Here is a 17,755-nt window from a genome sequence, read left to right on the forward strand (position 1 = left end):
GGCAAGAAAGAAGATGCTGTACGTGTGGTATAGTAGGAGGAGTACGTGCATTGCATGCATGCGTGTGTTTTGAGACTTGATCAGTGTGTCTCACTGTCGGCTCTGATGAACTAACTGATCTGAGCATGCATGCATGTGGAGCTAGTGGAATATAACTAGTAGTACTAGTCTCTACAACTATTAAGAGCGAACTGTAGACTGCCCCCGCTCGAGCAGCCCGCACGACGCAAATCCCCTCCCACAACCCGCAACGCCCGCGGCGAATCCCGCCGCGCGAACTGCCTGCCCCCGCCGCGAATCCTCCCTCCCGCAACCCGACCTCCCTCTCCGTGCGCATCGCCGCACTCAACGCCGCCATCCTCATCCGGAGGTAGCTCTGCCCCCTTCCTCCCCATCCGCGCGAGGATTTCGCCCCGCTCGCCAGCCTTCACAATCGCCTAACGCCAACCACCTCCCCTTTCCTCGCAAGCTCTTCTCCCAAATCCGCCGCCACCCCCATCCCCAGCCTGCCGCCCCTTGCCTGTGCACCCTGGCCCTGCTCGCCGCGTGGTCCCCGCCTCGGCCTCCCCCATCACCACGCGTTCAGCTCCCCCGCGTCTGCCCAACTCGCCCCAACCGTGGCCATGACCCCACCTCTGGCGATAGTGGCGGCTTCGACCCTGCCTTCTGCGCCTGGAGCTGGTGCGGGGACCTCAGGGTTGGGTGGAGAAGCCGATGAAGCGGATGATGAAGACCCCCCTACCAGCACAAGGTCCTGGAGAAGACCAAATTTGTGATTGATCTTGGTTCTGTTGATGTTCGTCGTCTTCATGGGTAAGCTGAAAGGTTCCTTCTATGTTTTGTTGTGTTCAGTCAGCCCACCCCAGACCCCAGACCTTTCCCCTTCCGTCCCCGGCCGGCGCCAACGCCACTCCAGTGAGCTGAGGGCGGAGACGGTCACGGTGGGCAGAATGACACGCCGCACGCCTCTCCGCCCCGCTCCGCTCCAGATTGCGCGCACCCACCCATGGCGCTCGCCGCTTCCCACCACGGCCTCCTGCCCTTCGCCCCCGCTGCCACGCCTACCCCGTCACGGGGGCACCTGCGCTTCCGCGCCGCGCGCCCTCTGCCCCGCCCCGCCCGGAGGTGAGCGATCTGATCCCCGCGGGGCCCGTTTCCCTGACGTCGTGCTCGCCGCCTCGCGCTGGTCGGATTTTACTCGCTGGCAGCCTCGAGTCTCAGCGGGATTATCCACTTGCGGTACTCGTATTAGAGTGCCAATGGTTTCGTAGGTGCCGGCTTTAGTTCTCTTTTGCTATAGGGATTTTTTCATCTCGACCAGGGAAAAAATTCTATGCAGGACTGACACGTTTACATGACGATCTCCGTGTGTCCCTTTGTGTCTGTCCTAGCTGACGAAGTGACGATCAGTTGGATCGAACTCGCGTAAACAGCCGGATCAAACATCTCCGTCTACCATGTGCCGTGAGCAGATTGATTAGACGGAAGGATTTTAGCATCAACATGATTGGACGCCTCTAGCCTGTGCTCCATGGGTTTTACTTATACACGATCTCTGCATAGATTTTTTTTCCATTTAGACCGTCTAATTCACCGTTGTTCGATGGTCTCGTAGAGTTGTCCGTTGATGATTTGTTAGATTGGTGTATGTATATGGGAAATTTTGCCTGTGCCTATGATAAGTTGTGCAGTAGTAGGATTCATTTGGGAAGTTATGTCTGCCATCTCGTATCTCTTCATCCCCAACTCTATTGTTTCTTAATTCCTAAGTTATAGTATATACATGATAGTAATAGATAGATCTGTCCTGTATAATACTTCCATGTTCTATATACACTGTATATGTACTAATAATCTTTGTCTTTTGTAAATCTTCACAACATATGTACTAATCTTTGTGCTTTGTAAATCTTCCCAGAATTTGTTGCCAATCTATCAACTCAGCTAATGTGTTGGGAGCTTCTTCAACGGTATGATTTCACACGACTGGTTTAATCAGTGGCAGACGCCACTTCTGTATTTATTCAGTTTGCTTTTTAATGTGTATTCTTGGGAAAATTATCACCCCAGACATCTGATGAGGCAATCCCAGTCCCAGTTGTCCAGATAGATCAGGACTCAGACCGTGATGCGACTATTGTGCAGCTAAGTTTTGGAGATCATTCGGGGATACTACTTGACACGGTATATATTTTACATGCGCCACTGATGATGCCTTTACATTGTTGCTGCTCAAAATTGTGATGTTTAAGTTTTTGTCATATCTGCCAATTATTTTTCCTGATATTCACTGTTTTCCTGGTATTTCTTTATGCAAATACGGACAACCTATTTTTTAGTTGATATAGATGGTGTTGATTTGTTAGTTAAAGCTATTGTCTTTGATGGTCACACTTTTATTGGAAATCTGCAATTCCTTTTATGTTGTAACAAAATTTAATATCTAAAAATGTTGTTGGTGTCTTGGTGGTACCGTGTCAGTTGTCAACAATCCAATTCCATTCTCATGGCTTTGATTCTGACATATGATTATGATTATTTTAAATTTGTGCAGATTCTTTCAAGGCAATCAACGATGAAGGCATGTCCATGTATCAGAGGCCCTTCATGAAGGGCAAGCTGTACATCCACTTCTCGGTGGAGTTCCCGGACTCGTTGAGCCTGGAGCAGTGCAAGGCCCTGGAGGCTGTTCTCCCGCCCAAGCCAGTATCACAGTACACTGACATGGAGCTGGACGAGTGCGAAGATACGATGCCCTATGACGTGAACATCAAAGAGGAGATGCGGAGGCGACAGCAGCAGCACCAGGAGGCCTACGACGAGGAGACGATGTGCCAGGCGGTGGGCAGAGGGTGCAGTGCGCCCAGCAGTAGGCAGCTTGCGGCAAATTTGTTGTTTCGCTTTGGGCGACTATTGAGTTTGCCCGCTTGTATTGGTCTGATGATACTTCTGTTACAAGCATGCAGTATTACTAAGGATTAGTTCCTATATAATGACACATTAGCACTAACATTGTTATGTATTTTAATACACCCGTAGCAACTATATAAAGCATGGATTGCGGCACTGAATGGAAGGAAACCTTCCGAGAACGATCGATCGACACGGCCGGCCATGATCACCAGCAGTCCCATGCCGATCCGGCCCCTGGCGTCCGGCGCGGCCGAGAAGAGAACGAACAAGCAGCACGCATGACCGCTTGCATATGCATGGCGCCGGACCCTCCTAGCTAGCTAAGCTAGTAGTAGCTCACACCGGGCATATGGCAACACGCTATACTAGCAGAAGCGAGAGAGACATGTCGCACGTTGGCCCAACAGTGGAACAGTAAAAGGGCAGTGCCAGGTTGGGCGCGCGGTTGTTTCGTGTCGTGCTTCGTGCATGAGTGTGGATCCGTCGATGAGTGAGTGAGTGAGTGAGTATGCGTGCTGTTCCGGCCTGTGCGTCAGATCTGGCGCCTGATTCGCTACGTACATGTCGCCTCTGCTGAAGCAGGGGGTCCTGTGTGCAGCTGCACCACGAACAGGGTCAGATGGCCACTGGACCTATCCGCAATCAATCGCTTCCGTACGTAGCAATGGGCTGCGCCGCACATGCATGAAGCACGAACAAACGCGAGAAATCCACTGCGGTGACGACGCTTGCTCCTGTCTAGTTCTCGACACACGAAATAAAAGCAGCAAAGACGCGGTGGTGACACACATGTGAGAACGCGAAAGACCAAAGCACGGGGTTTCGATATTATTTGGCAGGGCGGAATTCAGTTGACTGACGGAGCGAAATGGAAAGAGGCCAGTAGCATGCCATCAAACTGTCAGAGCAGAGGCCAGCCGCGACGCCTTACGCAACGTAACGGGCTCTGGGCTGCTTTCAGCATCATGCCTCCATGGCCCCGTGGAATTGGGCTATTGAAGGGCCTCTGCGATTCGCGCGGTCTCACGGTGACCTTTTTTTTTTCGTTTACTTTTGAGTTCAATGTAACTCAGAACCATTTACTTACTATATGAAGGTTTTAGTTATGTGGAGGTCTTTTGATAAATTCAATAACCCTAAATCTTTTTTTATATTTTTTTTGACTTATTTAAGCTGTTTACCGTAGGTCCGTATCTTTTCGTTTATCCTAAGATTAAACTTCAGGGCCATAACATTATTGCAGTCTCGATTTTTCCGGACGACCAAAACTGATTTTCGGTGCGCTCTTCTATCAGTGTATACGTGTGATTATCTTCACTAATATTTTTTTTAAAAAAAATAACATTTAAGCCCATCCAGACAAGACATGTCGAACCCATCCAAAAAAAGATGAAAACGGTCCAAAACGAAAACTTGTCGAACATGATTAGTGGGTTGGGCTTGATTTTTTTAAGGTCTTTTAGATAGCCTCATCTGAAAATAGATTTACAGAGCCAAACCTATTAATTAAGGTGACCGCCTCTACAATGGTCTATCTCTATAATAATTTTAAGGGATGGCCAATTCAGGTAGTTTTCCAAAAATAAAATTATAACCTCCATAAATCGATCTCAAGAGGCGACCATTTTTTTTGTCCACCTCCGAAATAGAACGTCCACCTCCAAAAAGGCTCATATATTTTAGGAGAAGATAGTTTTTGTTCCTCTACCTGAAAATAAAAATTGATATCTCCTAAAACAATTTTTGTAGTAGTGTAAACTTTTTAAGTGGTTCACCGCATGCTAATTTCCTTCCTTTGACACTCATATCTATGGTAAGATGTGGAATCAACACTTAGGACTAGTATAGGAGTCTAAAAACGGGAGGGGTTGGAGGGGCTAAACCCCTTCTTATATCTCTACTACTTATTAAGGCTCTAAGGGTAGCCTGCCGTTCTGCCTTCGCTCAATCTGGATCGTCCATCGCTGTTGTTCAATCTGGATCGTCCATCCACATCGCTGTTGTTCAATCTGGATCGTCCATCCGCGCGCACAAAAATTCAATACATGTTCACAATATACCACTAACTGATTACAAGAGTTGATTGCTTTCTCTATAGCAGCCACGTTTATAAGTTGCTACTGCACTCTTTGGCTAGGCGATATGGTACCATTTATTTGCGCTGCGGTAGAAAACATAGAATTTATTTGGCAGGCTTGTATAAGGCTCATCTATCAATTCAATCGTAAACGGCCCATCTAAGGAAAAACCCTAGAGATGCCCGCGCCGGCGCGCCCGCAGCCTCTCCGTCGGTCGCGCGGCAGCTCTCGCGCGGCGGCTCCTCACCCGCCGTCGGTCGCTTCTCACCCGCCGTCGGTCGCTCCTCATCCCGCAGGCGGTCGCGCACCTCCTCCTCTCCTCTACCACTGGCGCCCCCTCCTCGCCGCCATTACTGCTCGCCGTGTCCTTGCTGTGCGAGCTCCTCACTCGCTCGCCGGTGGGTTACTCCTCAATCGCGCGACGCTTGCTGCTCTGCTCAGCGCGTGTCCGTAACCGCTCTCCCCAGCGGCAATGCACGGGTTGCGGCGCATGGCGCATGGCGGCTGTGGTGAGGTTTGTAGGGAAAGAGAGTTGCGGGGAGGGAGAAGCTGGCTGCTGGCGGGGAAGGAGAGCTGTGGATGTACTGCCGTCTTCGGAGTGGACAGTTGAAGGAGTCTTTCTTTTGTTTGGATGAGTTATCCTTGCTTAGCGATGATTAGCTGATAGCCACTGGCTCTTGAACTGTGCAGATAATTTCCGGGCTTCAGAACTTTGACAGGAGCAGTGTTGCATCTGTTGTCGCAGCTGCAGATAAGGTGTGGACAATACATCTACCTGTCATCGCTTACTAGAGTTACTATTTCGTTCTTGCAGACTTCTTTGAGACTATATGATGTGAAAAAGAGAGGTCTCTATTACACTGTTTTTATCTGTTGTTTTCTTCTAGAGGTACGAATAATCTAAGATTGTGTCGCTGATGATTTTGTCAAGAAAGAAGTCTAGAATCAGACAGCAGGTCATTGCGCAGGACTCAATGTTCCTTATTCTTCATCCAGGATGTTAATTGAAGTCATTATCAACACAAGTTAGCTGTATAATCAACCTACTCTCTTCGCATACAATCAACATCTATGAAAACCAGGAAGCAACCTATAATTTTCTCACATGTGTGTATTTTTTAAGACAAAATAGAATGCGGCCTATAAATTAGTTAAATTTAGAAAGTGCCTGTTAAAAGAGCCTTTTTTCTGCACAGGTGTTTAACCAAAATTTGTCTGAATCGGTGGAAATAAAGCTGTTATTGGTCTACTCAACCTTATTCATGATCATGTTACAAGTCCATTACTTATAAGCCACCATAACAAACTTGCTGCAGGGAGGTGCAACCCATGTTGACATAGCATGTGACAAGGACTTAGTAAAGCTTGCCATGGATGTTACCAACCTTCCGGTAAGCTATCCGTTCATAGGGTGATTGGAACCTGTGGTTGTAATTGCCGTTATGGTTTCGCCTAGCATCAGAGTTGGTTGTGCTAAGTGCATTTCTGGGGAAAACTGCATATTGCAGATCTATGTCTCATCTGTAGATCCTTCAGCGTTCCATTCTGCAGTACAAGCAGGAGCTAAAATGGTCAGGCACTAAACTTCCGATGCTAACCATGCAAAAATTTCAAAAGAAAGTCATTTTTCTATAACATATGTTTGCACCCTTAAACCATCTTTCTTTATGGTCTGTTTTATTTGGTAATTTATCTATCTGATCAGTTTTCAATTTTGTATCGCATTTCAAAATTTTCAGAACATAGGGAACATCAGCATGCTTGGTAGTTGGCACTTCTTAGTCTTAATTTGAATGTGTTCACAGCTATACTGATATACAATTCTCCAAATTGTTAATGAATATGTTCTCAACAAGTATTATATTGCATCAAATGGATTTAGGAATTATGAATAAGTATATTATATGCCCTAGCATTCTGAACTCTGTACCTAAATTTAGCTTTATTTCTCTAAGCCTGTTTCATTCAGTTACCTTGGCCGCAACAGTTGTAAAGTAAAACTGAATGCTACTAAAAAACATTAGTTCTATTTTTATGTATTTTGATTGTTCCAAGCAACATAATTAATTACATAGTGATTTTGAAGTGTTCTTTTCAGTTAGTCAGTACTTTGATGTATATCAGGATTAATCTCTGGTGTTTAATACAGTGTTTTGTAGCGATTAATGGTGTTGTCTCAATGAACTCATACATTCGTTTTCTTCGATCGTACCAGGAATCGAATGTTGCTGGTTAGATTCATTTATGTTTTGTTCGTGCTCATGGTGTCTTGTAGAATAGATAGAGGGTATGTCTGTGTTCTCTTTGGAAAGTGTATTTTGGTGCAACAACCTCTATTTTTTGAACTCAGGTTGATGCTTCTGTTTTTGAATGTTTCTCCACATATAATGAATATGGGTTGGGTTTAGAAGGTGCTAGACAGAGACCGATTTTTTAAGGTTGACAGCCTAATTATGAGGCATACAATTTTTTGGCTCTCCTGTATGACATTTCATGGAAACAATAATTTTCTCTGTATCGGTGTTTGAAAGACCGTAACTATTTGTTGATAAGCTCTAGATGGTGTTGGTTGACCTCTTACTGATGCTATTTTATTTTAGAATATTTTTTGTGGAAGTGGAAGGGTTCTAGCAGGGATTCTCTTCCCTTCCGCCGAAAATCACCAAGGATCTATTCAGGGTGGAACTAACTGACATCGAGGTTTGCTCGAGCTCGCTCAGCACATAGCTGAACAAGGTCCCGATGACCGCTGTTATTTGCGTACACTGGTCCAAATCATCTGCACTGACCAGAAGAGGCTCAACTACGACACTTGAGGACGATGACAGTGAACTGAATATATTTTCACAATTAGTCTAGATTTATGGATGTGTGCCTTCATTAATGGTGACAGTAGTACTCATGTGGCTCCATTGCTCATTGAGATATGGTGGCATGTTGAATTGTTGACCCCCTGCGATGTATCACATATTCACATCTACTCTCACTGGTAGTTATGAACTAGGACAACAACTCTTTTTATTTTTCGTATTAGCCTTCTTTGAAATGATCATGCGAATATTGATATTTTCACATTGTTTTTTTTTGCGATTTTAGCCTTAATTTTCATATAACTAGCTCATATCGTCACTGAATATAAGTCTTTAGGTTGTTATGTTTAGGCTGTCTCTAGCATCCTTTGTATCCCACACCTTATCTCATTCCCTATATCGAACTTCACTGTAGTCTACAATGCAAAACAGTATTTTGCACGGTCATATGCATGCTCTGCTGAGCACGGCCTTAGAGCATCATGCTTCCCAAGTTAACAGTACTCTCATGGCTATATCTTAAATCTGAACATGAAGCTCATTCCAATGTAGAGGTTATCAATGAGTAGAGTTCGGTTACTTAAATCATACAGATTAGTAGTACTCTGCTTTGTAAACTTTGCTTCAAAGCCTTGTAATCCTTTGTGCATGGAGCTTTTACGTCTGAGAAACTGAGCCTACAAAGACTTGACTTCATTTGGCATGTTATGCTTGTTGCTAGCTGAATGAATTAGAATCCAGCCTTTTATGGTTTATGAGCAAGCGGTAGCTTAAGCACTTAGCTATATATCTTCCTGCTATTTTAAACTGAAGATGTTTGATGTGCTACACTTGGTGTTGGCATATATTTTCGGGTGCTAACATTTGTGATTCTGCTGCAGTAAGACACGTGGTATGGGAGTTGGGCGCAAGCTCAAGACCCACATAAGGAACTAGAGGTGGGCTGACAAAGCCTACAAGAAGAGCCATCTCGGCAACGAGTGGAAGAAACCCTTTGCTGGGTCATCTCACGCAAAGGGAATCGTCCTTGAGAAGATGTGAGCTCACGGAACAGTAGATTCCGTTTCTTCTAAACAACAGGCGAGTTAAGCAATACCTGACATGCACTACTTTGTTTCATTTGCAACGACATTGAGGCTAAGCAGCCTAACTCTACTATCTGTAAGTGCGCTCGTGTCCAGCTGGTGAAGAACGGGAAGAAGATTGCTGCCTTTGTGCCAAACGATGGTTGCCTGAACTACATCGAGGAGAACGTAAGTTCTATTTCTCCAGCTCATAGGACTCTTTGACCATGGGCAACTCTATTTATCCAGATCATACGACTTTTCACCTTGGGTAACTGATGGTTGTTCATGCCTGCTGTTCGTTGCTAATTGCCGCCACACTCCGTCTCTCTGCATAGGCATATATGTTAACCACGATGTTGTTCACTAAAGAAAGAAGGATAACTAATGAAACATACAAATGGTATGCCACTGGCACTAATAGTTTCATATATGCCTATGCATTTTTTACAGACTTTGTGTGAGAATATTATTCTCACTTTCTTTGCTTTCTGTTTTTACTCATATATATGCAAACTGGAGTGGAATCTTTGATGCACACCTCTTTCGCCTCAGATTTAAAAATCCCTATTTCTGCAGCATAGGGTGCGAGAGCGGGGAAGGGAGCGACGGTGGTGCATGGTGAATAAGCAGGTGAGAGCTGAGAGACGATAGAGATGAGCAAACTAGCAGGAACAAGAATGAACAAAGAACTTAATGATTGTGAATTCAATCAGAGAAAACATTTCTTTTTATGGCCATTGTTCCTTTGGAACGACATGCATGTCTCATTACACTTATTTTTCTATTCTTTTTCAGGTATCTTCCTCTAGAATGCTTTGACCTCAGCAAAACATAATTTATTTCATCTAAGATAATTATATCAAGCAATTGTTCTACCTGTTAATGGGCTAACTGATGAAAATATATATGGCTAGAGTGTTGGTCGAATATCGGTGCTGGACCAACACAAAGGTGATAATCCTTTTTAATATAGATTTGTGTATGCGTGTTTTGGATCTGGATCCTGGAATGAGAAGATGAGCCGGTCCGCGTGGGCCGTGTCGCCGAACTTGGTGACGTGGCGGACAAAGAGCACCAGGAGGCCCGAGAGGAGGTGACTATCATTGAATAGGCCATAGTTCCGGTAGAGCTACCGCTTAAACAAATTTCTATGAAATTTTTATACTCCCTGATCCACGGCATGCATTTCAAAGAAATTCACAATTCTGGTGAAATCCCTACGTTTCAAAGACCGCTGAAACTAAAATCAGGAGTGTGCCAACTGCACGTGTCATGTGAATTTCTCAATGTTTCAGTCAGTGATATGCTTATTGGTTGGGTTCGTATCATTTTCAGAAAATGACTGACATATTTTCTTTGCAATCATAGATTTTGTGATGCTCCTTTTTGGACACTTTGCGCTCGTGTAGCTGCTAAGGCACAAGAAAAGAGGCTGGAGCTGTTGTACATTCAGTGGAATCCTAAAAATTGGAAACCTCATTTTTTTCACTTAAGTTGTTTCCCATGTTGATGTAGTAATTCTACTCTCTTGTTTCGGATCTGAATATTTGTTTTTTTTTTCAGATTTGTCTGGTTGTTGTCTCATTGTAAACCTCATTTTTTCACTTAAGTTGTTTCCCGTGAACCAGGGTATGCGAGGGCCTTTTGTATCTGTTTGATGTACGTTTCTATAGTTTGTTGGACTTACTCCATCTGTTGACCATTGTTTATGCAGGTGATCTTATTGTATTGGGAGCTGATCTTATTGTAATGGCAATAAGTGTAGTTGATGGATGGACTGATGCTGACACTAAACTTATGGAGCATCTTTTGGTAAATATGGTACATTTTGTTTTGCTTTCCTATTAGTTTTTGCATTGTGGGTGGTTCACGGGAAAGTGCAAGCCGCGCTGTGGGTGCAGGACATTGCGGGGCCGCCCCCTTCTTCCCCTACGACAACTGCGTTGACATGAGGTCCACGGGCACCAACAAGGTTAGCCTCCGGTCTGCTCGGCTCAGTCCCCTTCCTAAATTCTGATTCCATGTCCTTGGATTTGGGCGAGACCGTCGTCAAGGATGAAGCAATGTAGGGGGAGACAGTGCGTAGAACCTATTTCTTGCTACATGAACTCAACAGGGGTTCTTCACGGGTGGATTTTATTTGTTGCATTCTTGGAAAATGGAAAGTGAGATGAAAATATCAAAGGAAATTTTGTGGTTGTATACGGTTCAATCCAACGAGTGATCAGGGAAATAAAAGATAAAGGACCGCTTATATCAGTTCCTAGCTTCCTGCTGTTATAGACAATAGGTCTTCCAAAAAAATGATTATTAATGGGATACTATCACAAGATATTGCATTAAAGGAGTTGGGTGAGTATTGTATACCTGTTATTATTTAGATTTGTGCTGTAATATAGAGATTTAATGAACGTACATTGTTAGTGTTTGCAGTTAGCATATTTGTGGGGGCATTGTCTGGAATTTAGCTGTAGTTTCTCCAGAATTGTGCCACATAAAATGGTGGGCTAGGATTTTGATTGTGTCCTGGATGACTGAGTATATGTCTTTGACTGTTGCCTTTTATTGCTATATGTGAGGCTGTTTTGTTGCGCTGTTGTGCACGCGGTTGTAGGGAGGGCGTATTATGGCGGCTACGAGGGACCGATGTTCCTGTGTGGCGGTGACAACGACACCGTGGAGCCAAGGTAATGTCAGCAAGCTGATTTTTCATATTGGAATCTATGGTTCTTTTTAAAGATCGAATATGTTCTAGCATCTTAAAAAGATTTGTCAGAATGTAAACATTTGTTCTGAGGTCATTTAGGTCTCAAACAAAATTTCTTGGACTTATTTCGTTGGAGGGAATTGGACATCTCGAGATCTAAATGTGTATAAAAGATCCAAATGTGTATAGAACATATATTTTTTATATGGTTATCAAATATGATTGTGTGCAAAGCATGGACATTTTGCTATAACAATGAAACACACATTTGTACATAATTCATCATGGTATTATATGTTGCCGTTGCAACGCACGGGCACTCACCTAGTAAAATTGAATAAGGAGTATATTTTAGCCTCTCCAATCCTCTCGGTTTGTGGCTCCCAAACTAACCATTAGCTTGCCATGAAATGTGACGAGCTCATGCTTATCCCCCCAACCAATCATGTTATCCTCCTTCCCACTCTCTCAAGCCTAACATCTATGTGTGTGCTATATCTATGCTCCAGTGCTCGCCACTACAACTATTGATCACCGAGCTCCTACTATCACCACTATTCGATGTCTTGTGCTTCACCTCTATCCTAGGAATATGCTCTACTGAGTGATAGGACCTATATATAGTGTTATATCCGGTTTCAGAAGGCAAACCGAATGTGAACCATATACGTGCCACGATCAGAACTCATGTACACAACGATTACATAAATGATTCATCATAGCACAATACTTCGAATAATAATAAAGAGTAAGTAATAATATTACAGACTAGAGTCATTTACATTATTTATATCAAAGTGCACATAATAAAAACATAGCCAACGTAAATAAAATCACCATATAAAGCTCGTTAGAAAGGTCGCTAGCCTAATCCTCGAACTCATCGACGTCCTAGAACTCCGGGAGATCCGCCTCGACGCCTTCTTCTTCTTCTTCCTCTTCTTTACCTGAGCATAAGTCGCACCAAAGGCAACCTGGTGTTTTGTGAAAGTAAGGGTGAGTACAAATCAACGTACTCAGTACATGTCCCGTTTGGCTGAGGTGGGCTAGCTTTATATGGGGTTAGGCTGAAAGCAAGTTGCTTGTATATTGTCAAGTTTTATTCATTAATATAAGCTAAGTTTTATCAGTAAACCCAAGTTGTCATCCTAAAGAGTACCTCCTCATAGAGGAAATACTAGAATCCATAATCAGAACCATCACTAATAGAACCATCATCATCATATGTAACCATTGCATCTCAGATCATCTATAACTCTAATCAAAGAGGATCCCAAGACCACTCTTAACCGTGAACACGACTAATATATCAGTTTCATTCCTCTCACAGAGGTTGCACACTTTACCCATGAGTCATGATCCCTTTTGCCTTGGGATGTACGCACCCTTAAACACTTCCAAGGTGAGTAGGCAAGATTTCACTACGTGGCCTTTCCCTAGGGTCCTCACTATGCGAATATTGGAAATGACCACTGCATAGAGACCATTTAACGTACCCAATCGTATACCCTCCACCCTCAAGAAAAAATCATGGGAACAACACCCGTACCTAGTTCCCTGAGCGAGAATATAAAAGGATAATAGATGCCTCCGTTCCCAATGACCAAAACCATGTTCATTGATTAAAGTAGAGCACTAACATAAAGCTAACCATAATAACCCAAAAGGTAATCAAGGACAAGGTAAATAGAAAGCTAGTAAATCATTAGGTTTCAATTATGTAATGTGGGGAAGTGAATTATCATGTGAATAGGACATAAGTAGGTCAGAGGACACTTGCCTTCACAAAACAAATGCTTAGGGTCTTCAACCTTATAGAATTCAAGGAGCTTGTTCACTTGGTCGTTGAAGCTTGATCAACGATTCCTCAAAACTCTTGAATAGATCACGATCTATTGGCAACACGCAACAAAGACGAACAGACACAAGCAAACAAACATACACATGCATAAGAACATTACACCTTATGAAGGGAAACATTATAAAAACGTGCAATATAAAATAGAGCTCGCTTATATGGTCATGCGAGAAAAAGAAACGCCGAGATCGAAGCTACGATTGAGAAGTTTATCACGTTTGTGTTATACGAATATGAACTATAACATTTAACTCGTCATAAACACATTAGTCGACATTTATCAAATGTAGATTAGAGCTACTTATCACTTTCAATTAATTTGCTACACCACCAACTGCCGGTTAAATATGTAATTTAATTAATATGAGAAGTTCTAAGTGAAGAGAATTAACGACGCCCGAGAAGGTGCGCGAAACAGGGCACGCGACGACGCGATAGAGGACGACACAACAGCGAGGCTATGCATACAGGGGAGACGAGGGTAGACAAATGCGTGCAGGGGGTAGACTGACTTTGTTGGAGTCCCGACGACGTGCTAAAAGTAAGCGAACACGAGTGCGCTCTACAAGAACATGGTTTGGGCTGTCGTGCACGTGCGGTTCCACAAATCATGTCGCGCGGGGGCCATGTGCAAGGGTAGATGAGGAGTGGACGCGTGGTGCTTGTGTAGGATCTAGGACATTGGCTAGAGGGGGTAAATAGATGATTTTGACTAAAATAAAATACACTACACAAATATAATCAAAACAACAAGAGAAGTAAATATTTCTAGCCTTGATGACACAACAAAATGTAATGATCAATTTAATCTAATGCCACAAAGATAAACAATATATAAGTTACCAACTACTTGTAAACAATGTAAAATAGTTGAGAGAAAGACACCGAGATTTATCCCGTGGTATCGGTGATTTGTCGTTCACCCCTAATCCACGTTGAGGTGGAATTCAAGCTCTCACTTGCTCCTCTACTAAGACACGACTTGATCTTTGAGCCAAGTGGACAAGAATTCACTCAATACCTTGATTTCACTAGTGTCACCTTTGCCACTCCGGCGAGGTAGGCGCAAACCTCTCACAATCAACTCTGCGGCTCCTCCACAATCTTCACGGAGAGCTCAACGGAGACAAAACCCGACCCGTCTAGGAGGCGACAACCTCCAAGAGTAACAAGTCGATGACGCTTGCTCGGTGTACCACCTAGTGCTTCAAAAGATCACAACGAATGCAAATGCACTAGAGTGTCTCAATCACTCACTAGAATGCGATCTCAATCAACTGGTGTGAGTGTTTGAGTGGAAGGCTCTCAAATGAGTTCAATGTGTGCTAGAAATGGCCAAGGGAGCCTCCACGCACGAGCTACACTTCTATTTATAACCCCTCAACACATATGTAGCCATTATGTGCAACTTGCACAGATTCTGCGTACACGTGGACAGTCCGCGCCTTAGGGCTGGACGGTTCGCCGTAACAGTAATGGCTATATCGATCGTTTGAAACCTGTCAGAGCTGTAAGAAAAGTCAAGGTCGGACGGTCCGGAACCTGACACACCTGAGTAACCGAGAACTTGATCAGTCTCAATAATACGAGCAGACAGTCCGCCAATCATGGCCGGACGGTCCGCACATGGACCACTTACCGTCCGGCTAAAAACCCCGGACGGTCCGTAGTACAAATACTCAAAAACACACCGTCCCTGCCCAAACTTGATTCTTCTTACGCGGACGGTCCGCCTGCTGGGGCCGGACGGACCGCCATAAAGAGGCAGAGACAGACGACTAGCTTACCTCTCTGGCAGAGTCACGGACGGTCCGACCATCTGGCTCGGACGGTCCGACCATCTGGCTCGGACGGTCCGCCGTCCTCAGACAAAAAAGGTTTTCACGCTGATTTAAAAGAATCTTAATTTTGAAACCCGTAGCGCTGTTAGCCCTCATGCACATGTACCGTTTATGCTCTACGAGGCACTAAGTTATACACCATTCAAGTTCATTGACCCCTCTTAATAGTACGACTGTCTATCCGATTAATCCAGTCAGTTTCTTCTCTAAACACCTGCTGACCGGCAAAAGCAAAAAACCTATGTTTTACCTTTGCCTTCACTTGATCCACAATCAATGGTTAATGATTCCTTAAGAACTTTGATGTACCTTGTGGTTCAGTCCTGCAATCTCATACTCAAGGAACTCTTAGTCCATAATCAGTTGTCATTAATTACCAAAACACCACTTAGGGGCCTAGATGATTCACAGCCTGTCATGACGAGCGAGGGCATGACACTCACCTCGTGCGATGGCTGGTCGGGGTTTGCGCAGGGGCTAACCGAGGTTGTGGCTGGCTAGCTGTGCGGGATGCCGGCCGTGAAGGCCGCTCCGACCGTGGCGAATGCCGGTCACGACAGACGTTGGCCATAGTGGCCATGTCGAGGCTAGGGAGAGCACTGCTAGGGGAGGCACGGGAGGAAGGGACTAAGCTGTCGGGCGCTGTGGGGCGGGCAAGCCGGGGCAGCTGGGCCACACCCGTGGCCAGGGAGAAGGGGAGAGAGGCGACCGGCTCGGCTCGGCCGAGCCTCTGCCATCGCGGGAAGCCTCCACGTCGTGCGTGACAAGGGTATAGGAGGAGGGGATGGAGAGAGGAAGGGACATGCTCACCACGGGCGAACGGCGGGGCGGGTTAGGCACGAACTGCGGCAGCAAACTCTGAACATGATGGTCGGCACCCTACAGGGTGTGCTCCTGCGTGGTACCGATGAACTCGGCCAAGGGCACTAGGCGGTGGCGACATCGGGGTGGAGGTTGTTGCACGAGTGCGGGAAGAGGAGGGGGCGAACTGCGAAGGTGAGAAAATGGGCGTCGCGATGCTGAGCGGTTATAGATTTTTTGGGAAGATGAAAGGGCCCGACAACGCTGGGAACTATCGTGCATGCGTGTGGAGCAACTGGTCAGTTGTCTTGCGTCTGGGCCCTCGGGCAGTGGGCAAGCGCGATTGGGGCCGAGCGGTGAGCGGCGCGGGCCACACGCGGGGCATAGGCATGGGGGTGGGTTGCAGTGGTAGCAGGCCGGTGCAGTAGGGGTAGTCGCATTTATCAATAGAGGATTGATGGAAACAATTGGTTTCACACTGGGAGAAGAATTCATCTTCGGTACCTTGAGATCTGCCGCCAATTCACTCAAAAATCTCGGGCTCATCCTTGGCTTTTTTGTGACTTTAGCGTCCCATGATCAAGATCATAAAGATCCAACCTTCATCGCACTGGATCTAAGCCGTCCTGATTTCGTGATATTGACTCACACTCTAACTCTACATCGACACCAACTTGGACTTAGACTCAAGTCAAACTTGGGCTTCTACACCAACACTGACTCCAACTTATACTAGTGTTTGGACTTAGATTCATATGATCAATTTAAAGACCACTTCATGTTCATGGCTTACTCAGTAGATGGACACCAAGATATCCATCATTATGACCCTAAAGATGACAATGAAGCCAAGAGTTGAAGGAATGTAGAAGACATGATATGGCAGGTAGAACTGTTCACGACTAGATCTAGATGGTTAACTTCCATGGTCAACAAGTTTATACTACACATACATAGATTGTCATATTAGCAAAGCAATTGTTTGATCAACTCACACCATTGATGCTTAAGGACAATGCATAAGCCTATGAATACCTAAATTAGATCAACAACATGTTAGCTTATACGACTATGTGCACTAAGGCTCCAACTCCATAAGAATTGAGCCTTGATCAAACTGAACCCTCAGTTGCACCAACTCGAGAAGAACCATAACACTCGTAAAAAAGCTAGTCATTCAAGTATCGAGTCCTTGGTTCTCACACACAATCATCATGATAGGACTTGGCCAGTAGCTCAACCTTCTAAGGACTGAGACCGACTCCTCCACGAAGACCTCAGACCAAATTGATAAAATTTTATCAACCATAAGACCAAAACAATTATGAGCACAAGATTGAGAGCAGATCTATTATTGGAGAGAGAGAAGATTCAAACTGCGATCGAGTTCAGCAGGATCTGACTTTGGGACATTTGTCAGTTATTTTCAAACTTTATCGGTCGTTTAAGGAAAGTAGGTTGTCTAAGGAACTTCAAGCCTACCCCAATTGATCCATATGATGATCGCACCAATCCATTATACTAGCTCATCATTCACTAGTTGTCTATCACAACAGTAGGAGGGGACTCTGCTATCATAGCAAACTATTCACCCATATGTCTTGGCTCTACCATTAGGAAGTGGCTATTCAGTCCTCCTGTGAATACTATTGAGTCATGGGAAGATTTGAAACATCAATT

General features: G+C 44.8%; 1 long non-coding RNA gene and 1 pseudogene across 1 annotated transcript; both read left to right on the forward strand.

Moving 5' to 3' along the window:
- Positions 1–1,006: 1,006 nt before the first annotated feature.
- Positions 1,007–2,953, forward strand: LOC103634251 (dnaJ protein homolog; annotated as a pseudogene).
- A 5,980-nt stretch (positions 2,954–8,933) lies between these two features.
- On the forward strand, positions 8,934–9,622 carry LOC103633053 (uncharacterized). Its single transcript, XR_002263814.1, has 2 exons — positions 8,934–9,054; positions 9,445–9,622. It is a non-coding gene; the product is annotated as an uncharacterized lncRNA (long non-coding RNA).
- Positions 9,623–17,755: the final 8,133 nt, after the last annotated feature.

Source organism: Zea mays, chromosome 7 (assembly GCF_902167145.1).
Source record: "Zea mays cultivar B73 chromosome 7, Zm-B73-REFERENCE-NAM-5.0, whole genome shotgun sequence".
Taxonomy (NCBI): Eukaryota; Viridiplantae; Streptophyta; class Magnoliopsida; order Poales; family Poaceae; genus Zea; species Zea mays.